A 13,078-nucleotide genomic window follows, 5' to 3' on the forward strand; every position below is an offset into this window, starting at 1 on the left:
CGCTACGTAAATTCAAAAAACAAATTTCTGAATTGTATACTCCGACGGTTAGGGCTACCTAAGTAAACTCCGACAAACTTTACTTCGACATTACGTTACTCCGACATTTCTGAATATCGACATGACTTTACTTCGACACTACACTACTCCGACAAAGGATATTCGCCTTTGTCTAAGTAGTGTAGTGTCGAAGTAAAGTCATGTCGATATTCAGTAGTGTCGGAGTAACGTAATGTCGAAGTAACGTTTGTCGGAGTTCAGTTTTTGAGCCGACGGTTAGCTAATAATTTATTGTTTTGCATTCTGTCACTTTGGCAACTAGTCCAGTCAATAAAGCATTATAGATGGAAAACCGTGGAACACAATTTCTGACTTCGGGACTTTATTAAGGTTAGTTAGGAGGTGAACATAGCAAAAGTCCCCGCCCTTAGCCCTTGAGCCGGCGGGGAGAGGGGGGTTTAAAGGTACCACTTTTCGGTTTTTCGCTTAATCCTCGGAAACTATGCGTCCTAGTGACATGACTACTATGAACCAAAAAAAAGCTTATTCAATTTGCTACAGGTGAGAGAGTCAAGTTTTTCTATATCTTGTATAGTTTTCGCGGCATCTGCTCGAGAAGGTCTGTAATATTGGAAATTTTATTTTTGTCTTACATGTTCCCATCAGGAGAAAATCGACTAAATCAACATTGAGCTAATATTATAGACACGCGGGAGCATGGTAAGCCCAGTTCCAGGGAGGGGGCTGCACCGTGCGTATATTTAGACGAACTACTTGGAGCCACTTTTGACTCCTCATCACTCAAAAACTCCTGTGCATTAACACTTCAAATTTGGCTCATGTGTTGAGACTTGCAAGATAAACATCAGCTTCAAATTTCATAAATATACCTCAAACGGTTCTTTAGGTATTGACGTTCAAAAATCTATATGTCTGACCTATAGACCAAATTCTAACCACTTCCAGATGACCTTGAAGGTTCAAATTTGGCATCCAGATAGGTAGTTGTGTAAATACAAAAGAACAAATAAAAAACCAGTAAATTTTAACATTTCACAGGTGATAGATAGATTTTAGTGTCCTAAATGTCGATTTTTGAACGTCAATACCTAAATAACCGTTTGAGGTATATTTATGAAATTTGAAGCTGATGTTTATCTTGCAAGTCTCAACACATGAGCCAAATTTGAAGTGTTAATGCACAGTAGTTTTTGAGTGATGAGGAGTCAAAAGTGGCTCCAAGTGGTTCGTCTAAATATACGCACGGTGCAGTCCCCTCCCTGGAACTGGGCTTAACATGCTCCCGCATGTCTAGAATATTAGCTCAATGTTGATTTTGTCGATTTTCTCCTGATGGGAACATGTAAGACAAAAATAAAATTTCCAATATTACAGACCTTCTCGAGCAGATGCCGCGAAAACTATACAAGATGTAGAAAAACTTGACTGTCTCACCTGTAGCAAATTGAATAAGCTTTTTTTGGTTCATAGTAGTCATGAGACTAGGACGCATAGTTTCCGAGGATTAAGCGAAAAACAGAAAAGTAGTACCTTTAAACCCCCCTCTCTCCCCCGGCTCAGGGGCTAAGGGCGGGGACTTTTGCTATGTTCACCTCCTAAGTAGTCTAAATAAAGTCCCGAGGCCAGAAATTGTGTTCCACGGATTTCTCTCTACACCGTCGTTAAAGCATTCATTGACTGGACTAAACGTTATTGTTATCCAACATTCGGTGCATGTCGTGGCAACCTTTAATTAAGGCAACACCTTAGCTTAATTTATTTATAAGGAAACTGTGAATGTATGGTGTATGTTTTGTTGGTTGTCCTTAAATAAATAAATAAATATGATGGGCAGACTGCTCATGACTGACATCATCAGTGGAACACTCGCAAAAAGGAGACGGAACTAGTTTGAATTCGTGAAGTTTATGTTTAAAGTTGCCATGTCCCGTGAGGAACTGCGACGAGCAATGGTCGATTTCTAACCATCGCCTAGTTAGACGTTCGCGTACATTCGGGAAGAATTTATATAAGTGACGTCCTTTGACTGACGTATCCCATCTTTTTTGGCATTCATTAAGTAATTCTTCTTCAACGACTTCTCGGGAATCAAATAAACATTAGCGGAAGAATGGTGGGGCGCGTCTTCGTGGAAGAAACTATCTACCTATAGCTAGGATGTCCACTACCCAGTGTTTGTTACCTACGTCGAGCCATGTCTACTACGTGTTCAGACGACAAAGTAAAATGTACACAGATCCATGAGATGGTCTCGTGCAACCAAAATATTAGTTTTGTTTAACACTTTCCATAAATGTAGCGCAATATTTGCACAAAAATTACACATAATGACGTTCGTTAACATTCTCAAAATGTGCAGATGATTTAAAAAGGTAAATAAAATATCTACCTATTTCCTTCTTGTAACTATAAGAGAGCCGACCGAGCGAGATTTTCTTCCTTACCTTTAAGAATTGCTACTAAATTCACTTAAAATTAAGTTACATACCTACCTACTTAACAATTTAATATGTGTTATGCCGGAATCTTTTTCTGTAACAATTTTATTATTGATCTTTCAGAAATTTAAAATTTCGAGATAGAATTAGTAACATTTTCATACAATAAATATGAAAATTATGACGATGTGTTGAAGCACATTTTCAATAGGCAAACAAAAACCCAAAGCTGTGATGTTCTGATAGTCAAAAGCATAATGATGATAAATTGCGTGCTCTGTGTCAGTGAACGAATTTATTATAGAAACCAGCTTTTGTCTGCGGCTTCGTATCTCGTTCCGGCACACAAAAATTTATTCTTATATTTTTTTTCTCCATTTTATGGACCACCTTCCGTGGGCCGTAAAGAACACTTGAAAAGAAAATTACCGAGTTTGTCGAGACGTTTCTCGAATTTTGCACTTAGCAATATTCATTTTTAATATAATTTTTTTCGAGATATGGACAGCGCAAATATCAGTCAGAATATTTTTTCCCAAATGTTTTTCCCCAGGACCATTTAACATTTTCTTTCATATTATGTCGCTCTACATCTTGTAAACCTAAGACCTTCTTCTTCTATGTTTTACCAACTCACCAGTCAGTACATCATTACGGGACGATTACTGTGATTGGTGGAAATAATGTAACGTATGTCAATTAGTTTTAAACAGAGATGCCGCTACGTCGATTACGGGAATTCCAGGAGTTTGTGTCAAACAGGCTCAAAAAAATTCGCTTTACAAAAATAAAAGTAATTTTAAAATTACTTGATTAGAAACTTGTCTGTGTCCATAATCACATGATGAATTTATCTTTTTATATCCATTTACCTATTCGAAATAACTACAAACCATTAAGCTATTTGAATTGGACAAAAAATACATTAATATGAATTGGGTAGTTGACATAAATAAAATCAACAGTACCATTAAACACACTTTATTCTAGCCCTGAAAATTGAGTTGATTTTCAGTTTACCGCATAATTCGATTTCTAGCTGCTTGAAATAATTAATAGTGAATCAGTTGAGTTAGCAAAATGTGACGTCATAACATAGAATGACTGTAGACCGTATACAAATTCCAATATATGGTATTGGTGCATTTTCACGGCTTAAAAAGTAGGTCAATTGACCTTTTACCCGACTACCCAAGAATTAGGGTAATGTTTTAGTGCATCTTACAAACTGTGGGTAGTCCGTGACGCAGTATCATCTCAATGACACTTAGGTATTTTAGCTATAATCTGTTAGGCAGTAGGTACGAAGTTCGCCTTGTCAGCTAGTTAGAAACGAAGATTTTGTTGTTACTATGCCACCAATTAAGCCAAGGAAGTAAATTAACACGTTCACCTGCAAACTAAACCGAAAGCAATAAGACAAGTTCTACTTTTTTATCTTAAGCCAAATCACCCGACCCTGCTTCCATGCTACATCATTCTGTCTGCACGTGGGTAAATGAGGACGAGCCAATGTTTGCCGTTCAAATATTTTTATTACTTTTATCTGGTTAGCCTTTGCGAGACATTTTATTTATGCTGATCTTTGCGTGAAAAACGACTGCTAGATTTTGTTAAAGTACTGCATTTTAGGGGTCCGTAGTAAAATAATAGACCTTGATTACGCCACTTCCCACTATTTGATTTACGCTTAAATTCATCATCATCATCATCATCATTTCAGCCACAGGACGTCCACTGCTGAACATAGGCCTCCCCCAATGCTTTCCATGTTGATCGATTGGTAGCGGCCTGCGTCCAGCGCTTCCCTGCTACCTTTACGATGTCGTCGGTCCACCTTGTAGGTGGACGTCCCACGCTGCGTTTTCCGGTACGCGGCCTCCATTCCAGAACCTTTCTGCCCCATCGGCCGTCAGTTCTGCGTACTATGTGCCCTGCCCATTGCCACTTCGCTTAAATTGATAACGCTAAATTAAGAACTAGTTACTGAAAGAAACTAAAAAAAAGTATTTAACTTGTTGGCGCTTTGGAATTTCTGTTAACTTGATAAAAATAAAAATTGTAATTAAATTCCTGTAATCCCTGGCTGTCTGATAGTGCCAAACCGTACGAAGCCATAATTGAAAAAAAAAAGAACAGTTCGAATTTCAAATTGCGCGCCACTCGCGGTCAATGACGCGAGATCCTGCCACAGACTTTTTTTCTATCCTGTTGAGATCTCAAACTGTGTTTTCGCGGCTCATAAAATTTTATAAAAAGTGAGAAATTCGTGGATATTTGGTGATTTGCTGTTATATTCTGACTCCAAGATCCTGTAGGTACTTGTGAAAGTAAAGGTAAAGCGGGCCCGCCAGTGCAGCAGTGGATGGATATCAAACTTCTGTACACCACCAAGTAGCTAAGTGTATTGTTATTCAAAATCTTATACTAAGTACTCAGTGCTTTGGTTAGGAAGCTTCATAGCTGCCACTATGCTCTTCACTCGTCCTTTTTCTGCAATTTTTTTAAGTAAAGTTTTGTTTACACTGGACCGCAATCTTCATTATTTTTAAGTACTTAACTGACCTAGCTTTATGAAATAAAGACTTTCTATAAAGTTAGGTCAGGTAGTTTTGAAGATTTATAGATGATTTTGTAACCTACCCTTTTCTTTGCGGTCCATCCAGTATTGATTAGGTTAGCTTACGTTTATTCTTATTAAATAACATAAGAAATAATAAACAAACATTATTTCCCTATAGACATAACTAAACTCTGTGGACGGCGTCAAGTAAATTGTTATCGTGGTTATTTTTAAACACCATCGAGTAATAGCTTTTTGTTTCAAAACCTAACGTTCGGAATTTTAAACATTTGCCGTAGCGTGGGAACTTGGTTTATATGAACTCTTAAATTAACTGTAGAATATTTGACGTAAAAAAATCTAGTTAATTTAAATAATATATAATACACGTTGGAGTAGTTAACGAACTCGCAGTGTAAAGCGCGATAGATTAGACGTTATAGTTCTAAAATCACATCTTTTACAACTAGTTGCGTATGTATGGGAATGTCACTTTAAACTAATGTTTAACGAGTGTAACTTTTTATTAGTAAGCGATCAAGTGTTTATCTTTGCCTTGCCTTGCAAGTAGGTACTTAGTATTTTCAAAATGAATTATGAGAGCATTGTTGTGTTTCGATAGTTGCCGGTAGCAGAGCCTGTTTTTCCATGGATGAGGGTTTCTGGTGAAGCTCACTTCCAACCCTCGCCTTCGGCCTGGTCAACATTCCACCTGGTAAGATGCAAGCCAAGAGCTTCCCCTGAAACTTACCAGCCTACCAGCACGGTACGTATTAACTAAGTACCTTTTCTTGCTTGTAATAATGTTTGAAATATCCACGTCTACGTATCCATGGTAACTACTTATTTATACATCTACCACGCCTTTAGACAAAGCGACATTCGTTACTGGTTCAATTTCGTTATGAGTAATATAAATTATGCGTAATGTTAGAGAAAAGAGACAAAGGGAAGCGATCACGGCTTGCTATTCTGTCGATTTATAAAAACCTTCTGCTATTATTTTCCTTTTCTTTTTATTTTAAACGATAAAGAAGCGATCGCTTCCTGCGACAATACCGTCTAATCATCCGCTCGTTACATCAGACTAGCTAGAGCTAGAGACTACCTCTATCTGACACTCTTGAAATCCTATTGGGTGGTGATTTACTTAAAATATTTTAGAAGCGGTTTCTTTATTATAATACGAAACATTTTAACACGATTTTTGAATAATTATGAAGCATACATACCGGAAGGAAGACGTAGTGTGGGCAGGCCCCAAACTAGGTGGACAGACGATCGGGCAACGCAGGACCGGACGTTATGGAAATCCTTGGGGGAGGACTTTGTCCAGCAGTGGACGTCATTTGACTGAACTGAAACATCTATAATTTATAAATGCAACTATAATAGTGACTGGTTGTTAACCTGGTTATGGGTAGTTGTGGTGTCTTACCAAAAAGTCATACGCCACAGCCATACACTAACATTAGTTTGTGAATACGGAACCCTGTGCGTCCACGCGCACTGTGAGAGCACTTGCCAAATGTTGGTCTCGAAGCGCTGGTAGGGTAAAAAGATTATGAGACATGTAGAGGCTCCTTAAGAGCATATGACGATTTGTAAGAACTATTTATTAGTCTAAACAAATAAAGAAATTTTGACTTTGACTTTGACTTTGAGACCTCATAGATCATAGACGCACAGGGTGACACATGAACCAATCACAGAGCTCTATTCAAATCTGTGTGTTCGATTTGCTGCTTTACTTAAGGAAGCATCATTTGTGAATACGGGCGATATTCTCCAGATATCTACTATATAAAAATAAGTCGGGTTTTCCTCCCTGACGCTATAACTCCAGAACGCACGAACCGATTTCCACGGTTTTGCATTCGTTGGAAAGGTCTCGGGCTCCGTGAGGTTTATAGCAAAGAAAATTCGGGAAAAGGGGGTAAAACGGGATCCACGCGTACGAAGTCGCGGGCGGCCGCTAGTTCTCTATAAACAAGAGTTTATGTAATAAAGTTTACTCAACTTTTTGTTGGTAAGGCATAAATTCGCCAGCTCACCTTAACATCTTATCCCATAACCAAAACCGTAAAACCTAAAAACCATCCTACGATTAATTTGTATCTTATTTACAATTGGATTAGCATCGTCGCGCATGCGTTATAAAGTCCCATGTTGCGTTACTCAGTACTCTTTACAGCCATTCGCACTTCGGCGGTGCGGCAGAGAGCACACGCGCGGGTAAATAAACGCTGCGAACGCACGCGGTGTTTTCACGCGAGTTTTTGTGACAGACGCATTTTATACACGAGTGAGTACTATTTTTTGTGGGGTGTAGTGGTTTGCAAAGCTGACCGTGGTTTTTGGAGAGTTTAAGTTCGGGACTTGATCGGGAAGTTAAAGAAAAATGTATGTATCTACTTACATTTTTTATTTTATTTTTAATTTAAGCATTTATGTAAGCATTATATTTAACTGCATCGTATTATTAAATAATAAACATTACAAATAAAATGTTTAAAACATAATCAGCGTTGGGAAAGATGATAAAAAAGCATTATCAATAATTTCGCATGAATATGCCCCAGCGGGAATTGAACAAATCTAATTGATTAAAGCTAATCAGACAGGGAAAATATTTAACTCTGGATTTAATTATAATTTATTATTATTATGTATTATAATTATTATACTATCGATTTTCCTATGAAACGCACATAGCACTATGATCCCAATTATGTACTCACAGGAAAATGCAATGCAAACATTTTATTATAAAAACATAGCCCGCCTTCTGGCGCAGTCGAGTAAAAATCCAAAATTAAATTAACTGCGGGGTATTTATTTATATAATTTTTGTAGTGTTTATAACTATTTGCGTTATGCGAATCTACATATTTCAAAAATCTTCAAAAACACAAAAACTGATAAATTAAGCAGAATTATAATAATCAGCTGACTTTTGGAGCACTAATTTTGTATCCTAGTTACAGATTTAAAATTTAAATTTTTCTATTGTTACCGTGTGACCTATGCCCTGGCCTACCATTTATAATTCTTCAGCTGAAAATTTTCCTCGTACGTTACTAACTTATAAGTTTTATTACGCGCCAATACACCTCAATCTTAAACACTGTGACATCATGTAGTTCAAGTTCAAGTTCAAATGTTTATTTGCCAAAAACATAGTAATAATTTAGTTTTAATTGCTGCTATTTTATATTAGTCTGAAGTTTGTTTTTACTTAAACATTAAAAATACTGGCCCTTATTACAGAAATGTTAAACACACGTTACTCATTGATTGAATATGTCATTTGACAATTTAAACAAGTGTTCAACGTATGCTTCAACGGGCGTTTAACTTTTTGTAGTAAGCCCCACTATGTTTTTCTTCGATACGAGAACGTATCCTATAGGATAGCAAGAAACATAGTAAAGTACAAGCTATGGCGTATAAGTTACGTAAAGCAATCGATAACAGCCAGACATAAAGCCGGCCGGTGCCTAGACTGAAATAAATCTAGCTATAAAAGCGCATGCCATTGAAGAAATTGATATTTTACGGCTAATAGGTATTAGCCGTAAAATATCAATTTCTAAATTATATATTGCTAAAGGAAACATCGATATTTTATTAATTGATAAGTTTACTAATGAGTTTTGATTTATCATAAACAGAACTGTCCTCTTATCCGGGATGTCTGGATGAGATCGCTTCTTAGCGGTAAGACCACAGAATAATAATAAGCGTTTGTTAGTCGTATACCTCGAAATCAAAAATTTCTTGTAGCTTTTCACCTATTCGCATTTCACCGTGATAGCGTTTTTTGTTGTAGCGTGTAATATCGGTAGTATATTTTGTTACTAGCATATATTTTTAACAGATTTTTACAACAGTAGCAAATTTTGATGTAGCATGTATTATCAATAGCCTATTTATTAAGCCGCATATATTTTGAATAGATTTTTACAACAGTAGCAAATAAGTACAAAACTATAGGTATAGAACGCATAGTAGTAGATATACGCATTACAAACAAATATCTATCAAGGTGAAAAGCGACTACAGTGAAGACAGGCAGGAAAGTAAATCTACTATGAATTTTTTAGACAATTGTAATTAGCGATCAAAAATTATACTACAAGAATAAAAATCTATTCAGAAATTTTGATATCGCGGCGAAATGCGAAAAGGTGAAAAACTACAAGGATTTTTTGATTTCGAGGTATAATACGACTAACAAACGATAATAAGTACTGTAAGACTCAAAATTGTTTAGTTTCAATTTTCATTTTATTTTATTGGCAAGTTATTTGTAGGTCAGTAATGCCCGTTTTCACCATCAAGCCCTAATTTTTAAGTGAACCCTATGGTAATACATTACAGGAATTTTGTTTTCAAAGGGGTCACTTAATAATAAGGGATTGATGGTGAAAACGGGCATATTTCAACTAAATCACTTTGCAGTATAATGGTAGATGGGCGTCCTAATGTGCTCTATCTTGGAACCGAACGTAGAACCTCTAAGGCTGCGTTGCACTACCTAACTTTGACTGTAAGTTTGACGATAAACGGTCCTTTTTGTATGGAGTTTGACAGGTTTTTAACGTTTGTCAAAGTTGCCTAAGAGTCCACAGACTAAACTTCGCTGGAGGGTTTAAAGAGAATATTAGAAATCTATGCTCTACTATAAATAAAAATGTAAATGGGTCACAATCACAATAACTGCTGATGAATGGAATGGAGATTTTAGATATACGATAAATGTAGATGACTTGTATGACAAGATAATTTGTAGCCAAACCGTCTGTGTGATAGTATTAGTCATTTTCCACAATCTTATCTCAGTGTTTTTTCATCATCCTCTACTATAATAAAATCATTAACCCCCCCCCCCCCCCCCCCCCCTTGTATGTTGTCTGAGAAAAATCCTTAGAGAAGAATAAGAATAAACAATTTTATTTTAATTACTAAGATCCTAACGAAAAAATTGTAAACAAAACTGTATTTGTCTCTACATATTCGTCATATTTAACATTGATTGATGTCATGGTTAAAGTTCTTGAATTTTAACACTACATTTCCAACTCCTGAAGAGAAATTACAATTAAATGGAACCCAATTTTTCCATCCCATCGAATTTTAATGTACACCAGCTCCCTATATTTTTTGTTACAAAAATGGCATCTATTACTACAGCATACAATACCACAGTATTTTTCTCTCTTGCTGTCTGTACAGTGATGTAAGAATATTATCGTTTGATTTCCTACTCATTGTTCTGGTACAAACCATGATTGGCAGAGTTTCAACATTGAACTATGCACTGCGTATAACATCCGTAGTATAAAACAAAACTGTATTACATTTCTCATGCATTGGGTAGGTACTGAAAAATAGGTACTAGGTACTGACCGAAGAAAACTATGAACAAACGTAATTTCTACTTGAAAATTTTAAAAAATTCGTTTAGCTAATTTTATTTATTTGTAAAAAAGCCGGCAAAGTCGAGTCACAATCAAGCCGGCTAGTGCCCGTTTTCACTATCAATCCCTAAATTTTAAGTGACCCCTACGGTAACACATAACAGGAATTTTGTTGTCATAGGGGTCACTTAAAATTAGTAATTGATGGTAAAAACGGGCACTAGCCGGCTTGATTGTGACTCGACTTTGCCAGTATAATAATTCTGGCAGAGTCAAATGTTAACGTATGATAAATAATTGCGACTAGAGTTAAAATTATGTATGTAATTATGTTATGCCCGTTTTCTCCATCAATCCCTAATTTTTAAGTAACCCATATGAAAACAAAATGCTTGTTATGTCTTACCATAGGGCCCACTTAAAAATTAGGGACTGATGGTGAAAACGGGCATTAGTGTCATATGATAGAGCAATTCAAACTTTTTGTCATAATATAACAAAGTATACTAAAATGTTTTCAATCGAATTACTTGGCTCATTGCAACATTATAAATGAATGTACAGTCAGAGCCTTAATTGAAATGTTGTGACGCAGAAGTATACAGTCTTGATGAGTATGAAAACATCTTTACAAATCTACTTTTAGTCATTAGGGTTAAAAAATGATATTCCCAACGGTTTTGGCGTCGGACTACCATTAAAATTCGGGGGTGGCTACTTCGATTCTCGTCTATTAGGTAACATCCAATTAGGTATAATAACCCAGAACTATAGTAATATTTATAATTGTTAATTTATTCACCAATAATTACAAATAATCATAATTTTCGCTCTCATGCCGTCGAATTCTCTCGCGCATCTTAGCTGTAGAGCACTTTGATCGTAATCATATCATATTTTTGCTGCTGACTATGCCTATATGTATCGTCAGTGAATTAGTTGGCACTAAAGCCCGTAACCTGATGGTGTTGTATAATGACTTAATGACACCACTAGTCATTTTACATACTTTTATGAGCTGTCAAAATGCGACTCTCCCATACATTTTTTAAGCAAAAGAGTGCTATGACGTCTCTACTTAAAGTAGTTGGCGAACTCATGACATGTGACAAAATAATTGATTAGTTTATTCAAACAAATGAATTTAATGTCGAAATATAATTAGGAGCAAATACACATCAATAAAATTAAGTAATTAAAAATCAAACTAAAACGAAATATTAATATGTACAGGTGATGCGGAACTTCCACTCGGCCATTAATTTTTTGTATGTCCATTTTTGTGCAATTTGTCATGAAACCCTTTTGAATTTAGTAAATATAGCGACAATGAAGTGCATTCAGTTCCGAACAAATAATCAGGTGTTCTGCTAATGACGTTTGTATAGTTAATTACCTTTTTGTAAGGCTAATAATTATGGCATTCTATGCAGTTGCAATAAGTGCGAATTTGCAACATTATGCAGTTTGTAAAATGGACTTCAACACCTGTTTTTTGGTCATTGATCTCTTGGCTTCTTTTAATTTTAGCGGAATTAATACTTAAACTAATTAACACGAAATTCATGGTCGATTTAATTTTGTGAACCCTTCACATAGCGAGTGATAAAGGTACTTAAACACTCCATCTTAATCAATTGTAATGCGGGAAATTAATGCCCGTTTTCACCACCAATTCCTAATTTTTAAGTGACCCCTATGGTAACACAACAGTTTTGTTTTCATAGGGGTCGCTTAAAAATTAGGGATTGATTGTGAAAACGGGCATTAATGTCTTTGATGTAATTTTATAGGACATGGTAATTTTAATTAACCAATCTCTTAAACCCTGAAGTTTTCTCTACCATTCATAAACATTTTAAACATGCTGCTGACCTATCTACATAGTTTATCGCCCAACATGCTTCCACTTATTTCCTAAACATTGCGACTTACGTCATGTCACTTGGCGCGGGCAGTTCATTGTCATTGCCAGTACAGTCGGTTACAAATATTATTTTTATGTAATCAAAAAATCAATAATATTTTTTTAACATAACTTGAAAAACCTGAGTCTTTCGGAAAGCGAAAGGTTGCGGGTTCGATTCCCACCTTATTAATCAATAGCAATTCGATTTTTTCAAGTTATTTTAAATTTTTAGTTTGAAATGCGACTTTAACGCTAGAAAAAATTGTAGTAAATAACCTCTACTCAGCACACAGTCGAAAAATAAAATTGATTTTGTGCTGCAAAGGATTTCAGCTTCAGTTGGGACTGATTATATTGATTTTCAGTGGGTACCTAGATAAATATTGAAAGTGTGATGTGTATATCTTGCTAACTGTACCAAGCATGGCCTCTAGGTCTAAACTAAACGACGTTTTACATTTTAAACTAGTTTTTGTGTAGGGTTAATGCCATTTTTTATCAGAATTGCTACTTTTGTGGTACATTACTATTTGCATTACTTTGGTCTTTTGCCGAAAGTAGTAATTCCGGATTCTATCCGTTAACGAGATCCCAAGGCCTCCCACCCGGTGAACCGACGATTTGTTCCGATGATCTCTTGATTCGGTCAAAAAATTTGAATTCCACGCAACAATTACAACAATTTATTGTGAATAGCATCGTCTTAGATAAAAGACAGAAATGC

General features: G+C 35.9%; 1 protein-coding gene across 1 annotated transcript in view; it reads left to right on the forward strand.

Moving 5' to 3' along the window:
- Positions 1-7,221: 7,221 nt before the first annotated feature.
- Positions 7,222-13,078, forward strand: part of LOC135083726 (sodium-coupled monocarboxylate transporter 1) — a 50,602-nt gene continuing 44,745 nt past the window's right edge. The window contains exon 1 of the mRNA XM_063978449.1: positions 7,222-7,425. The gene's annotated coding sequence lies outside the window, so the exon portion shown is untranslated. The remainder of the gene's footprint in view (positions 7,426-13,078) is intronic.

This window comes from Ostrinia nubilalis, chromosome 24 (genome assembly GCF_963855985.1).
Source record: "Ostrinia nubilalis chromosome 24, ilOstNubi1.1, whole genome shotgun sequence".
In the NCBI taxonomy this organism is placed as follows: Eukaryota; Metazoa; Arthropoda; class Insecta; order Lepidoptera; family Crambidae; genus Ostrinia; species Ostrinia nubilalis.